The sequence below is a fragment of the Ostrea edulis genome, chromosome 9, assembly GCF_947568905.1.
Source record: "Ostrea edulis chromosome 9, xbOstEdul1.1, whole genome shotgun sequence".
Taxonomy (NCBI): domain Eukaryota; kingdom Metazoa; phylum Mollusca; class Bivalvia; order Ostreida; family Ostreidae; genus Ostrea; species Ostrea edulis.
In genome coordinates, this window is record NC_079172.1 from 34,673,269 (window position 1) to 34,691,348 (window position 18,080).

The following is an 18,080-nucleotide window of genomic DNA, read 5'->3' on the forward strand; positions in this document are numbered from 1 at the left end:
CTATAGGTAATTCAGTATATAACAAGCCAAATTATATAATGAATGCTCACGAAGTTCTACATGAAATATTATGATAATGATTAATTGTCAATATAAATCCAGAAATATGAAGGCTTTCATTTTCTGCCGAGAGCGGAAAATGATGAATATTCCTCGCCTCCACACACGTCATTTATTTCACATACAACCAAATTCAAATAAGAACTAAATGCATGTTTATTTAACAATTACCAGCTCTATAAATGATAATGATAAATTTGAAAAATGAAGAAAAAAAGTTGTATGTGTGCATATATTGGGGTTTGATAGGTGGAAAAGAAAGATTGGAATGTCAGAAAATGTAAATATACACACAAGCAAACAATTGTCCAAAAAAGGTCGAAAATTGACATCGAAATATCACATTTATTTATATTCTATCACAGATTTTTTGCCAATACCTTTGAAAAACAGCCGTTCTTTAATAGCAGAATTTTTTGTTATGATTGTATCTTGAATATCTTTTTCTTAATTTTGGAGTTGTTCTTTTATATTTACAAAGATGTAAAACAAATGGATTTCTTTGATTGTATTTTCCATCCATAAACAGTCATACTGACACAAAATACATCTGACTCTGTTCATTAAAAACTTATTAGCATGATAATCCAAAATTGTTTGGAGGAAAATGACATTTTATTAACTAGTGAACATCCTTATTTAGAAAAATCTATAAATATGACAAAACATGTACCTTTAGCTGTCTATTTTACGCTTGAGAATATGTATTGCACACAAAATCTAAACGTTTGACGTATATTTCACATATTGATTAGTTTTTCTTTCTCTTCCACCACAAATTTTGCATAATCATCAGCATATTATATCACACTACGTCTGACGGTTTTTGGCACTACAATCCATCACACAGAACAAAGCACGGTTGTCGTACTCAGAAAACCTCCGTACAACCATCAATAATCACAGGAACGGATTCCAGCTTTTTGCAGTCAATAATCAAAGATGGCGGCACTTCCGTCTTATAGATACCCTCCCCTTCGGTGATATTTTCATAACTCCTATTTAAAATATTGTTGTTACTCTCCAGACTCCTCACATCTGCTCCTCTGTTGTTCACGATAATTTCGTATGGGTTCTCGGAGTTTATCGAAGAACGCCGACTAGCACTAACGACAGTTTCGTAATGCATAAGCTGTGGTTCCGAAGGGCTCAGGTAATGTATTCCCTCCTCCGTGCCTGCGGAACTGCTAGTTTTACTTTCCATTCTTTTCATGTCCATGTTCTTTGATTTATTGAAGTACAGGTAGAAGGTTGCCGCAATGAACACACACAGCAGTAAAGATTCCACCCCTATAATGATGTACAGATTGATTTCATCTAGTTTCACTTTACAGGGAATGAAGATATTCCCTGTATTTTCAGTCTCAAGGAAAGGTTTGTTCCATGACGAATTCTGTACAAAATCCACTGCAACATTATCCGTGATATTTTGATGCATTTTGAAAATTAATGTCTATGCATTTGCCTTTTTCAGACCAGTCTATCTTTTTTGAATATAGCTCATCACAAACTCCAGGATGTTGAGTGTGTTTTCATCAAAGACTTCAGTTCCATCATATCACCTTCATTGTATTCACTTGTTCTGCAATCTGACAACAAAAAGAAAGTAAGGTTCTTTATTAGTCACAACAGTTATAGAGACAGATTTCGTGCTGTTCAACATGCGCTCAACAGGTGAACTTACAACACTGAGAAAAAATGAAAAATTTATGGCTACTGCACAATACTCAGACGGCGGGGTGAGCGAGGGCAAAACCCGCTAGCGAAACGCGTGAAGAAGAGCTTCATCTGTCATTAGCCAATCCTACATGTGTATTTATTAACAAATCCTTTATACAAAATGCAATGTTAATAGTCTCTTCCAGTATATTTCTCTAGAACGTTTACATTTACGCATAACATGATTGGAAATATTTAAAATATATGTACAATAGCTGACCATAAGTCTTCCAACATGTTTCAATACACTTAGGAAAAGATATTTGATCAAATACGGAAATATTCATATTTTGAATTATTTTTCAACAAGGCGTTCAGAATAGGTTCTGAAAGTCATATTAAGGTTCAGACCCTAGTACACATGAAAGTCCTATTAAGGTTCAGAACTTAGTACACATGAAAGTCCTATCAAGGTTCAGAACTTAGTACACATGAAAGTCCTATCAAGGTTCAGAACCTAATACACATGAAAGCCCGTATTAAGGTTCAGAACCGAGTACACATGAAAGTCGTATTAAGGTTCAGAACTTAATACACATGAAAGTCCCATTAAGGTTCAGAACTTAGTACACATGAAAGTCCCATTAAGGTTCAGAACTTAATACACATGAAAGTCCTATTAAGGTTCAGAACCTAATACACAAGAAAGTTCGCATTAAGATAACTTTTTATAAAAATAAAGAGGTGCATATATTGTATGCTATAAATGTTTCCAATGGAGTTTTAATCTGCATTTTCTCAACAACAATTGTTCAGAAAAATTGAGAATTATCATAAGAATATTTGAACATTTCTGTATTTCATAGTTTCCATTTCATTTCAAGTTGCTTTGTGCATGTACAATGGATTTTATAATCAACCACTACAACGTTGAGCACACTCCTTCTCTAGACAATCTTTTACACACTTCTGTCATCTTAAAAAGTTATAATTAATCTCTCCAGTGTCTCCCTAAATGAATTTGTTTTCACTGATTCACATGACTTGTTTTTAATCTGGGGTTCAACAACATCCTGCAACACATTACTATAAATAGACTTTCATTAGCAATATTGCTAGACTATACATACTGAGCTATCTGGTCATTTAACGGGGGGAAAACCTTTAGCTACCATTAGTTGACTACAATTTACTATAGCAAAACCTGCAAACTGTGATTAATTGTGCTGATTTATATTCATTTTTCTTGTTTTGATATTCTTAATTATAGATAGTTTGATTTACTTTATATGCAAAATTCAAAGCTTTGAAACTTTTATCTACTATTCTAAAAATTCTAAATCTTTGATTAACTAAAGCAAAACATTTTACCGCAAAAACATATTTTTTTAAATGTAAAAGTGATAATACATGTACAGTATTGATATAAGAAAAATCGTTAATATTGTGCCTACTTTAATATTTTGATACAATTCACCAACAAAAATGAGATTCTGTGATATATAAACTGATTAATCATGAATTTGTCAACATGTTTTATCATAAATACTGTATAGTTATTTTAACACGTGGAATTCATAAGTCAGACAGTATAATTTTTTTATAATAACTATATTCTACTAAATACCGCATTGTTAAGTTCTGAATATATCCACTTTCTTTGAAAAACACATGTCGTATATTTGTTAAGGTCGAGTAATGCGTCTATCTCATTATGATTATAAACTACATTTATTATATATGATAGGATTATTAAGTTATGTCAATATAATTCCAATATCATTTATTACAATTGTTTTGATTGGACAAAAATAAAGCTGAACAAGAGTTTACACATCAATAAATCTGAAAACGCGATGTATTCATACACGCCTGAAAACAAATAACATAGTGCAGGGAAACTATTCAAATTTTTTACAATTGTTAATAAAGTGAACGAATTGGAATTATAAGAATCAAACATTCTTTTCGAAGAATTTATCGATGTGTAAACTCCGGACATTTTACTCACAAACTTAACATAAAAGTGCTTCGCACTTTTATTCAGTTTGTGAGTAAAATGTCCGGAGTTTACACATCGATAAATTCTTCAAAAAGAATGTTTAATCCTATAATGTTTTTACTATGATAGATATAATACTTTATGATAGATGTAGTTTGGTTAATATCCTTTTACTATGACGAAATATAATACACGCAGTTTACGATAGACGTACTTTGGTTAAGTTAGGTCATTATGCTTGTACCAAAATATAATAGTTTATAATATTGTATAGTTTGGCTTCTATGTTAAGTAAATATGATTTTACTATGACAAATATAATAGTTTATGATAGATGTAGTTTGGTCAAGTTAGATCAATATGCGTTTACTATGATAAAATATAGTTTATGATCAAGGTAGTTTGCGGAAGTTAGGTAGATATGCAGTTCTTACTATATCGATGCTAACGGCAAACTAACAACTCAACTTCAAATGCTATCTGACGTGTTTCTTACCAAATGTTAGGCCGTTCATGGCACACTGATTTTGACTACGGATTATTCCGTTTACCTGATCAAGATGTAGGGCTCATGGCGAATGTGACCTGTTGAGAGGGGATGCTTACTCCTCCTAGGCACTTGATCCCACCTCTGGTATATCCAGGGGTCCGTGTTTGCCCAACTATCTAATTTGTATTCCTTATAGAAGTTATAAGATTAATCACTGTTTGTTATCTTCACCTTTCGTCTATGTATAGTGAATTATTGTCTATTATACATGTGGTTATTTGTTGCTCTTGGTTAATAATCTTTTACTTTTGATGACTATAGCTCATTATGGATTAAGTATTATATGTTTATAATTTTCAGTATGCTTTTAATGGTCTGAGACATTGTATTGTGTATAAATACGTCTTCAATTTTTTTTTTTTTTAAATTGATATGGTTTCTTATTCACAATAGGGAAAACAGTGTGGACGTATAAAAAACAGGATTGCTTGTCGTGTAAAAAAGGGGGGTGGAAATGTTCTTCAGACACAAAAAGCGGAATCAAATCCTACAGCCATAACCGATGATACAAATATCAGTGTATTCCTTATAATGAATGGAGCACCAAATACAACGTGGACTTCACATCATGGTCAGTGCAGTATTTCAAATCTAAATCCTGGTTATTTCAGTGTTTTAATTTCAAATCCTAGTCATTTCAGTGTTTCGAATTTACATCCTAGTCACTTCTGTATTTGTGAGCAAACTTTGTTTTCACGCCTACCTAAATCCGTGCTTTTTACTTCCATATTACCGTATATAAAAGTAGCGATGCAGGTTATATCATATTAGTCCCGGTGTTTAATTTCATGAATTCATTCCACACCGAAGTGGTGTATACAGTATTTTCTGAGGTTGCTAAACCCGTTTTATTGTTAATTGATACAAAAATAAATTGTTCATGATTCCTTATAAATCGTTTGAAAATTGTTCAAGATATAACCTTAAAACTCCATCATCAGCACATATCCAGAACTTAACACCATTCGACATTGATCCACTGGCTCACAACCAGGAAACCTCACTATTTGGATCTGGCTTACCAGCATATTACCAACAACCAATACCGCTCAGATCTGTCCCATCAGTACATCGCTAGAAACCAACATAACTAGCCCCTAATCTACCAGCACGTACACGTAAACAGAAAACAATACCAACTGACTCTGATCAACAAGCACGTAACCAGTAATCAATACCAACTTACTCTGACCCAACGGCGCGTAATCAGTAGCCAAACACCAACTCACTCTGACCCAACGGCACGTAATAAGTAACCAACACTAACTTACTCTGACTCAACGGCACGTAATCAGGGGCCAACTGACTCTGATCTACCAGCATAACCAGAAATCAACATCAACTGACTCTGATCCACCAGCATAACCAGAAACCAACATCATCTGACTCTGATCCACCAGCATAACCAGAAACCAACATCAACTGACTCTGATCCACCAGCATAACCAGAAACCAACATCAACTGACTCTGATCCACCAGCATAACCAGAAACCAACATCATCTGACTTTGATCCACTAGCATAACCAGAAACCAACATCAACTGACTTTGATCCACCAGCATAACCAGAAACGAACATCAACTGACTCTGATCCACCAACATAACCAGAAATCAACATCAACTGACTCTGATCCACTAGCATAACCAGAAACCAACATCAACTGACTCTGATCCACCAGCATAACCAGAAACCAACATCAACTAACTCTGATCCACCAGCATAACCAGAAACCAACATCGACTGACTCTGATCCACCAGCATAACCAGAAACCAACATCAACTGACTCTGATCCACCAGCATAACCAGAAACCAACATCAACTGACTCTGATCCACCAGCATAACCAGAAACCAACATCAACTGACTCTGATCCACTAGCATAACCAGAAACCAATATCAACTGACTCTGATCCACCAGCATATCCAGAAACCAACATCGACTGACTCTGATCCACCAGCATAACCAGAAACCAACTTCAACTGACTTATCCAGCAGCATAACCAGAAACCAACACCAATTGTATATTTCCTGTCACACGCTGCCATGTACGAACGCTCAGCCAACAATATATAACCAGACATTATGAGCACTACGTTCTAAACCATTATTAAACAGTAAAGAAACTTCACCTCTAGTATATATCCCATCAGTATGAAACCATAAAACAATATCAACCGCCCTAAATCGCAAGCACACAAACCGAAACCAACACACACGATAAGATTGACTGTATCCCGTTAACACACACGCAGACATCAACACACTCGAACTGAGCGGTGTTATCGCATCAGCACACAACTGGACTTTACCATTAACACAGGACTGTACCACAAACACAGGACTGTACCACAAACACAGGACTGCACCACTAACACATCACAGGACTGTACCACTAACACATCACAGGACTGTACCACTAACACATCACAGGACTGTACCACTAACACATCACAGGACTGTACCACTAACACAGGACTGTACCACAAACACAGGACTGTACCACTAACACAGGACTGTACCACTAACACATCACAGGACTGTACCACTAACACATCACAGGACTGCACCACTAACACATCACAGGACTTTTCCACTAACACAGGACTGTTCCACTAACACATCACAGGACTTTTCCACTAACACAGGACTGTACCATTAACACATCACAGGACTTTTCCACTAACACAGGACTGTTCCACTAACACATCACAGGACTTTTCCACTAACACAGGACTGTTCCACTAACACATCACAGGACTTTTCCACTAACACAGGACTGTTCCACTAACACATCACAGGACTTTTCCACTAACACAGGACTGTTCCACTAACACATCACAGGACTTTTCCACTAACACAGGACTGTATCATTAACACATCACAGGACTTTTCCACTAACACAGGACTGTACCATTAACACATCACAGGACTTTTCCACTAACACAGGACTGTACCATTAACACATCACAGGACTTTTCCACTAACACAGGACTGTACCACTAACACATCACAGGACTTTTCCACTAACACAGGACTGTAATTCCAATATAATACAGGACAGAAAAATCCTAAACAAATACCTTTTGCCGAGAGTCCATATCTAACTAAAATATCAGTGAGGGTTTCATCAGAGTCCATATCTAACTAAGATATCAGTGAGGGTTTCATCAGAGTTCGTATCTAACTAAGATATCAGTGAGGGTTTCATCAGAGTTCGTATCTAACTAAGATATCAGTGAGGGTTTCATCAGAGTTCATATCTAACTAAGATATCAGTGAGGGTTTCATCAGAGTTCATATCTAACTAAGATATCAGTGAGGGTTTCATCAGAGTTCGTATCTAACTAAGATATCAGTGAGGGTTTCATCAGAGTTCATATCTAACTAAGATATCAGTGAGGGTTTCATCAGAGTTCATATCTAACTAAGATATCAGTGAGGGTTTCATCAGAGTTCATATCTAACTAAGATATCAGTGAGGGTTTCATCAGAGTTCATATCTAACTAAGATATCAGTGAGGGTTTCATCAGAGTTCATATCTAACTAAGATATCAGTGAGGGTTTCATCAGAGTTCATATCTAACTAAGATATCAGTGAGGGTTTCATCAGAGTTCATATCTAACTAAGATATCAGAGGGTTTCATCAGAGTTCGTATCTAACTAAGATATCAGTGAGGGTTTCATCAGAAAATACGCAAGTACTGTTCCTTAATGAGAGTCAAATAAAGCGGTTAAAAATATCATGTTTTGTTACCATTTTGTGTTTCGTCATTTTGATAATTTCAAGACACGTCATTTTTGGCATTTTATGGATCATTTGAAATGTTATAGTGTTAATCAAAGACGTAAAATAGCAATGTTTAATGGCGTTCTGGTGCATCAGAGTGCAGCTATTTTATGTACGTGTAGGATGACACCAATACTGACTTTTTAACTATATTACAGACGATGTAAAAGTATTGGAATATCACTAGATCTGTAATGACATGGGCGATTTTGGCGCAAAATCTCATAGTATACCAAACCACACGGACAAACTGATATTGTCAGTAGTGAAAGACGCTATCTATTCTGCCCGTCGAAACAGTTTGCGAGATTGCTTGTCTAGTTGAATTTGATCAGAGTACCGTCCATACCATAATAACGTGAAACTTCAGAATGTCTTAAGTGTGTGCGATATGGGTCCCTTGTCCGCTTAAGGTAAATCAAAGCTCAGCTTCGGTGAGTGCATCAGTCAAATTCCTGGATGCTTTTAGAGTTCATCCAAGTTTTCTTAGTAGAATTATTACAACAGATACTTTGATACTATCATCGATGCGCCGCAAGGCGAAACCACATACAATGTCATACTTTTTATCTCAGCATTTATCTATTGGAAATTTGCTAAGTCTATTAAAGAATAATATACTAAAGGGCAGCGAAAGTTCTAGAACTTATTAATGATTTGTTTCAATTTAGATAAGTTGTCCTCAATCTTATCGGACATCCTTCGTTAGTGCTTTAGAACTAAAGTTCTACATTTTATCGGCAAAATTTGGTAGTTTACCTGACAATAATTTTCTTGATTAATGGAGATGAATAGTTCCATACTTGGTCATAATCAGTGTTACTTCCGAATTAAAGACGCCATTAACCGATATATGTATCCTGTTTAAGGTTCACTCAAACATGCTTTGGTTTGATTCCAAACCACACTCTAGTTTGTTTCATTCAAAACATGCTCTGGTTTGTATCCTTCATAACGCACTCTAGTTTGTTTCATTCACAACACGCTTTGGTTTGTTTCATTCACAACACGCTCTGGTTTGTTTCATTCACAACACACTCTGGTTTGTTTCATTCACAACACATTCTAGTTTGCTTCATTCACAACACACTCTGGTTTGTTTCATTCACAACACATTCTAGTTTGCTTCATTCACAACACACTCTAGTTTGTTTTATTCACAACACACTCTAGTTTGTTATATTCACAACACACACTAGTTTGTTTCATTCACAACACACTCTAGTTTGTTTTATTCTCAACACACTCTAGTTTGTTTTATTCACAACACACTCTAGTTTGTTTTATTCACAACACACTCTAGTTTGTTTTATTCACAACACACTCTAGTTTGTTTTATTCACAACACACTCTAGTTTGTTTCATTCACAACACACTCTAGTTTGCTTCATTTACAATACACCCTATTTTGTGTCATTCACAACACATCCTATTTTGTTTCATTCACAACACATTCTAGTTTGTTTCATTCGCATCACACTACAGTTTGTTTCATTTGAATTTAATACATCCACGCTTTGATTGGTTTCATTTAAAATAAATCCACAGTCGGGTTGGTTTCAAGTTGTTTCATTCACAGTACCTCTGCTTTCTTTCTTTTATAGCACACTAGTTTGTTTCATTCACAACACACTCTAGTTTGTTTTATTCTCAACACACTCTAGTTTATTTTATTCACAACACACTCTAGTTTGTTTTATTCTCAACAGGTACTGATTTGTACCCTTCAGTATGCACTTGGGGGGGGGGGGGGGGGTCGGTCATCCCAAACACACTCCGATATCTTTCATTCAAAACATACTCTGGTTTGTCCAATTTGAAACACACTCTGGATTGTCTAATTCATAAAACATCCTGGTTCCTTTCATTTGAAATACACTCTAGTTTGCCTTATTCAAAACACACTCTAGTTTGTTTTGCAATACAATATTACTCTATTAATGAATATAATAAACTTCCAATGATATCATGCTAATACTCATTCTTATATACACATTTCGCTTTCAATCACGGTGTAAAAGCAATGCAGCAGAAGTATGCTTTACTAAATCTCAACATCTCCTTTCTGCAGAGTCCTCACTTTGTTTCGGACGAACACAGGTCAATATTTCACTGCTCGTATTAAGACATTTAGGCTAATATTATGGACACCAGTCAACATTTCATTGCTCGTTATGAAACATTTAGGCTGATGTTATGGACACAGGTCAATATTTCATTGCTCGTAGTAAGACTTTTAGGCTGATGTTTTGGACATAAGTCATTATTTCATTACTCGTAATAAAACATTTGGGCTGATGTCATGACTACAGGTCAATATCAAGACATCCAGATTGATGTTATGGACAGAAGTCAATATCTTTTTGTTTAGGTTGATGTTATGAACATAAGGTATATATTCTATTGCTCATATGATGACATTCAGGCCGATGTTATGGGCACAGGTCAAAATTTTACTTTCACTGAGACTTTTACACATATTAAATGATTTTGAGAAATCCTAAACTTGAAAATTACCTTTTATGTATTTCCCCTCTAGACCATTAGTTCATGAGTTCAGGTCAGGGGTCAGGACCCCTAACATTGTGGGGGTCATTATGGATAAACATACAAACTCTTAATTCCAAGAATTATCCAAAATGTAAAGTGGTGTATTTCCATTATATTCACTGTTAATAGTAACCGGTCAATAGATGCATCCTTATATTCACTGTTAATAGTAAACAGTCAATAGATGCATCCTTATATTCACTGTTAATAGTAACCTGTCAATAGATGCATCCTTATATTCACCGTTAATAGTAACCGGTCAATAGATGCATCCTTATATTCACCGTTAATAGTAACCGGTCAATAGATGCATCCTTATATTCACCGTTAATAGTAACCGGTCAATAGATGCATCCTTATATTCACCGTTAATAGTAACCGGTCAATAGATGCATCCTTATATTCACCGTTAATAGTAACCGGTCAATAGATGCATCCTTATATTCACCGTTAACAGTAACCGGTCGATAGATGCATCCTTATATTCACCGTTAATAGTAACCGGTCAATAGATGAATCCATAAGCATAATTCTGTCAGCCCCTTTATCAGTACACACTGTATCTATAGAAGTATTGCATATAATTCTTAAATATTCGGGAATATTCAGGCATAAGAATTCATTAATTTCTTCATGTAAATAACAGCTCTATTCTGACAAATAAAGACAGATAAAAATCAGTCGATAGAAATTATACTATACATGCATGATCCATTCCATTTATAAACGACCAAATACAAATCTGTGTTGCTAATACCAATACGCGGAGATTTAATGTAAGTCGTATTACAGTTATTATTGGCCTAATTCCTAAAGTTTTCTGACGCGCTAAGATTTACATCTAAGAACTTTTTTCTTTATTTCTTAATCAAAGCATTCCATCGACTTGATGATAAAAACAGATAGAATTGCCAAATGTAATAATATACCTAAAATTGTTGATTTTGAGTTTTTAATCTTATAGGAAATAAATGTTAGATATAAATTACTTACGAACTGTGCAAGACGGGTCATAAATTGGGAATTCGGGACAACAACCTGTTCTGTTAAAACCTCCACGTGACAGACACCTCACAAATCATTTTAATTAATTCAAAAGCAATTTGTCTTCTTCTCCAAGTGCATATTGAATAATAATTTTATGCGCTTGTGGGCTAATATTATTATTCAAAAGCTGCTTTGTTTGTTAACCTTCATTAAAACAGCTGATGTTATGTATTTTTTAACTCAGAATATCATATTGCACGATCAAATTTGGAACGTTAATTACCGTAAGTGGCTCATTAATTAGCCTGGGTTGGTATCTTGTTAATAAGGTTTATTGACAAGCAGAAATTCGCTCACACCTCTTGGGCGGATAATGGCGGCTTGATTTTCAATTTCTAAATGTTCCTTAAATGGGGCAGGGCCAGCCCGTATTTCAAAGGAGACGTCAAGCATTGCCTAAAACACAGATAGCATAATGATTTAATTGTTTTATTTAATTGTTTTAGGCTGTTGTTGTTTTACGTCTCTTCCAGAATTTAATGTCCCTCATATCAAAACTTCACCAAATATAGACGAAGCGCCACCAAGAGTCCTGTGCTTGGTTCTCAGGGTTCTTCATCGTGTCTATGCCTCTGGTGTTGTAGGCCTCATACAAAGGACTCGCGACTCTCACATGTAAATATAAATACCCTTTTATATGACGAGCCGTTTTTACATTTATTCCTCTTTAAAGAAATCTCATAAATTTTATAAGATATCTTAAGTAATAGGTTATCTTATTAAGTTTATGAGATATCTTTTTTTTTTTATAAGATATCTCACTAAATATATGAGATATCTTAAATAATATATAAAATATCTCATAAACCTTATAAGATATCTTATAACCGTTTTGGTAGCTCCATCCTGTGGTGGCACATTTCTGCCTCCTACATGCAAGATAATTTATGCCAACATGCAAGATAATTGATGTCAACATGCAAGATAATTTATGCCAACATGCAAGTTAATTTATGCCAACATATAAGATAATTTATGACAACATATAAGATAATTTATCTCAACATGCAAGTTACCAATCTTTTTAGGGAATATGATTCTAATATTCGTAAAGTATGATGGCATATTTCTGCCCCTGTATGCAAGTTATTTTTTTTTATAATATATGTCTACATGCTAGATAAATACGTCGACATGCAGGATAATTATATAAACATGCAACATAACTATGTTGACATGCAAGCAAAATGTAATCAGATTAGAATTTGTAAAGTATTCCAAAATTAACAAATATCGCCCACATGTGACTTCCAACATGCTAGATGTAACTTATTTATGTTGACATGCAACTTAATTATGTCAACATGCAACAGATTTATGTCGACATGCGAGATAATTATGCAGACATGCAACATATATATGTCGACATGCAACTTATTTATGTCAGCATGCATTTTATTTATGTTAATATGCAACTTATTTATGCTGACATGCAAGTTATCTATGTTGACATGCGAGATAAATATGCATGTTGACATATTCATCTCGCATGTCGACATGAATAAGTAACATGTCGACATATTTATCTCGCGTATCGACATAAATAAGTTGTATCTAGCATGTTGGAAGTCATATGTGGACGATATTTGATAATTTTTGAAAATTTTCCAAATTCTTATCTGATTATGTTTTTCTTTTATGTTGACATAATTATCTTGCATGTCGAGATAATCTATAGAAAAATAACTTGTAAATAGGAGGTAGAAATATGCCACCATAGTAAATTGATTCACTAACGCCAGTATCTGTCACCATACATGCAAGATGCAAAATGATTAAGTTGATTTGCGACTTATTTATTTCGACATGCGAGTTAATTAAGTTGACATACAACATATGTAGACATAAGACTTAATTGTGTCATTTTCGAAAGAATAAAATACATGGCGAGCGCATCTTTTGAACCTTTAGCGAGCTTATAGACACGTGGTGCCTTTTGAACCTTTAGCGAGCTTATAGACACGTGGTGCCTTTTGAACCTTTAGCGAGCTTATAGACACGTGGTGCCTTTTGAACCTTTAGCGAGTTTATAAACACGTGGTGCCTTTTGAACCTTTAGTGGGCATACAGTGACAAGAATTTCAAGTCTTTTGAACCTTTAGAAACCTTAAACAGGCTTGTAGAGGAAGTGCATCTTTTAACCTTTCAATCAATCAATGTTTTATTACCTTCCAAATACAAAGTAAAGCATCGAAAAGGATATTAATACAGATATTGCAAAATAAAAGCAAACATGCGTGAAAAGGTTACCAAAAAATGTCTTTGCTGGGCTTGTAGAGACAAGGCGTCTATTGAAACTTTAGATAAGTTGAACGGGAAATGATCCGATCTTATAGCGCAACATCCTTGATTGAAATGGTCCCATCTTATACACGTACATTGCCTTTTTCTTAATAAACTGGACTAATGAATTAAAACATGTACATGTATTTAGAGATACGATACATGCTCTTCATTTTCATGACTCTTATTCATCATATATTGTGCCTGTTGATCCGTCTGAGAGGTGGGGAATTACATGCTTATATGAGTTATGAGATTGACCACTGTTCGTTATCTTCACCTTTCATGTTTGAACACTCCGTAATACAGCGAATGAGTGTGAATACGGCGGTCATAAACCAAAAAATACAGATATGCAGTGGATACAAAATCTTGTTAATAACTGCACCTAACAGTGACTAAGTTCTGAAGTCCCAAATTTGACCTCGACATACACATGTACATCTGTATTACAAAATCAATGATTTATTTAGATTTATGCATGCTATTACCATAAATTTTGTTGAAGTCTTTTTGAATTGTTATTGTAAAAAAATCTTGCTAAACATTGAATATTTCAAAAGTCTAAGTTATATATAAATAATCAATATGTTTCAAAATATTGAATCCATGGGCAATAACTCTGTTTTCATTGAATTCTTTATCAAGTTCATTATGCGATAGATTTTCCTTATCTTTTACAGAAATTTTAATAGTTTTGTAAAGAATCAGTTTCATAAAATTGTTATGAATAGTATTATATCATTGTAACCAGTTTTTGAAAAAATTTAATGATGCTGTTGAAGAAAAACTGCAATTTTCTGACGTTGATATATGAGTTTAAGTATCTCTCGCATTTTAAAACAGTGTGATGACCTATACATTTTATTTGATAATCCATTAGTTTTAACTCTGATAAATTGAAATATGTACACATGTTAAACTTTTATCAGGTGATAATGCGAGTATGGAGTTACCTTAAAACCAGAGATTGTTTTAACATTGATCTGTACGATTTTGCGCCTACAGACAAGTTTAACACGATTGTAAAACCGTAATTTACTATTTTGAACACAATTTCAAATTCATCCAGACCACGCTGACCTGGATCCGCACCCATACTCGATGTATAGTCATTGAATCTATAATCAACGAATTCAAAAAACCATTAGAAATTGGAAATGTTTCTCGCATTAATGTAGCTTTTATAATGAATAAGGATGGTCTATAGTTACAAGCTGGCAACACCATCATTCACGAGCTATAGCAGGAATTGTTTTTGTCTTCTTTCCTTTTTTAATTCGTTTTTGGGGGGGGGGGGGTGAAACTCTTATAACATTTCTCATTGAAGTGAAGCGGGGTGTCCAGCAAGATATTGATCTGGGTCGGTGGCTTGTTAAAATGTAAAGGTTTCAGAATAGTCACAACATTAGAATATCACAAGGAAATTTACTAGGGCACCTGTTAGAGAATTAATCATGACATTCAAAGAGGGCAAAATGTTGCACCTAGGTATATTAAGTATTTAACATATTATTGTATATTTATAACAAAAAATCTTTTAAAATCACTTTGACATTTGAGTTTTGAAAGTTAAAAGGTATTGCTAGAATTAATATATCATTATCAACAAATTAATTAACGTATTAATTAAAGTTTTTAAATTAGATTTCGAAGGTAAGAAAGTTCAGTCTGGGATTATTGCCGTTATTCCCCCATAAAAAGGTTCCAGTGAAACAACACAAGAATGATTCCCATCTATTTTTTCCCCCTTCAATGCTCACAACTTCCAATCCCATACAACCCACGGTGACTAATGTCTTCTATTTAAATAGTCCAGGGTTTCCGATCCGATCCAAATAAACTTTATCAGTAGCGGAGCGCATCAGAAACTCTCGACTTTGAACGATGGAAATCTGGCCAGGAGGTTATAAAACTTTCGAGCACGTTTTCATATTCAAAATCGAACTTTGTAATCTAAATGTACTCATACCCAAACGTGAAGGTTATAAATCATTCTCATACTCAACTGGAGTACATGCTCAAGATTTTTCGAGTATTCTTTGGAACTTGCTCAGATTTGTATTAAAAACAAACATGGCTAAGTTTGAGTTTGAGTATAGTAAAAGTTTTATTACCTCCAGGCCTGGATATCAAAAATCTAAGAACTTTTGGCCATAAATCTAAACACACTGGAACTCAATCCAGGGTACATAATTTTTATTTTCCCCTTTCTTAATAACTGCTTTGATGAGACAGTACAAAATACAGCAATTCTGTATTGTTTTGATATATTTCATGGAAACCTTGTCTCAATTAACACAACGTCATCAACCTGTGGTTTCGTCTTCCGACAATGCATCATATATTACTCATACCTTGAAACCTAAAATATTGATGAAAAACAGTTGTTAATTAACCAACATAATTGCTTGTGAACTTACTAAAACAATTAACATGAACCAAAATTAAAAGAAAAGTATATTTATATAAAATAATTACCTATACACAAACAGTAGCAGAATAAATAAGACTATGTAAGTACATGTACGTAATATTTGTGTTACAGATGATTACAAAAACATGTTTATATACATGTCACTGCTGCCAGGCTTCCCTTCCATACAGCTCGAGTATTCCTGTATCATTAACACTTATAAAAGCATTTGTGCATTATTGACACTCGTAAAAAACATCTGTAATATCAACACAATTAACGAATGTGATATACATACAAATCAACACTCATAAAATTATCTCCACAATCGACAATCATAAAAATAATCTGTGATATCAACACATTTTACGAATATGATACATGTATACACACATAATCGACATTCATAAAGATATCTGTGACATCAACACAGTTTACGAATACGATACACACGCAATCAACACTCATAAAAATATCTGCGACATCAACACAATTTACGAATATGATACACACACAATGGAGAGGGGAGCTATAGGAAACAAGAGGCCCACGGGCCATAATGCTCACATGAATCAGCTTGGCTCTACTGTTGTTCTGCTATTGTGATTTTCAAAAGAATTTTTGCAATCTTATTAACATGAAATATTTTGACCCCATACTGTAAACCCAACCTAATCCCATAGGGTCACGATAAAACCATGATACAATGTCACATGATAAAAAGCCATGGTATGAAATTTTCAAAGATGTTTCCCTATATATTAATTCTCAAGTAAAACTTTGATACCCTATTATGGCCCCAACCTACTTCCACAATTGGTACAAATTTGAATCTGCACTACCTGGGAATGCTTACATATTAATATAATTAATTAATAATTAATCATGGTCCTGTTGTTCTTAAGAAAATTTTCAAAGATTTACCCTATATATCCACTTTTAAAATGGCCTTGCTGCAAGATTTGTTAAAGGTATTTCCTATATATTTGATCCCCTACTGTGGCCTCACTCTAACCCCAGGGACAACGATTTGAACAAACTTGAATCTGCACTACCTGGGAATGCTTGTATATTTTATGTTTAATCATAGCCCCATTGCTCTTGAGATTTTTGAAAATTTATCCTGTAGATCACTGTGGAAAACTTTGATCCCTTATTGTGGCCATGATTTGAACAAACTTGAATCTACACTATGTCAGGAAGCATTCATATAAATTTCAACTTTTCTGACCTAGTGGTTCTTCAGGAAAAAATTCTTAAATGACTTCCATCACCCTATTTTCACCTTTTCTTGAATACATATATCTCCCCTTTGGAGGGAACATGGCCATTAATTTGAACAACTTGAATCCCCTTCACCCAAGCATGCTTTGTGGCAAGTTTGGCTGAAATTAGCCTTGTAGTTCTGTAGAAGAAGTCAAAAATGTTAAAAGTTTACGGACAGGCGGTCGGACGGACTGAGACATCAGACAAAAAGTGACCAGAATAGTTCACTTGAGCTTTCAGCTCAGGTGAGCTAATAAACGTACAACAAAGACTTTGTGACTGTTCTTCTATCCACATAAAAAACGCCAGTATTTCACCGTGAGATGTTTGTTTATGTATAAGTTAAAATATTGCTACATGTACATCTTTCGATCTTAGAAATTCTTATGTCTGCTAACCACTTCTATAATTCTCAGAACGGAAAATAAAACAACCTGTCAATGTTTTCTATAAGA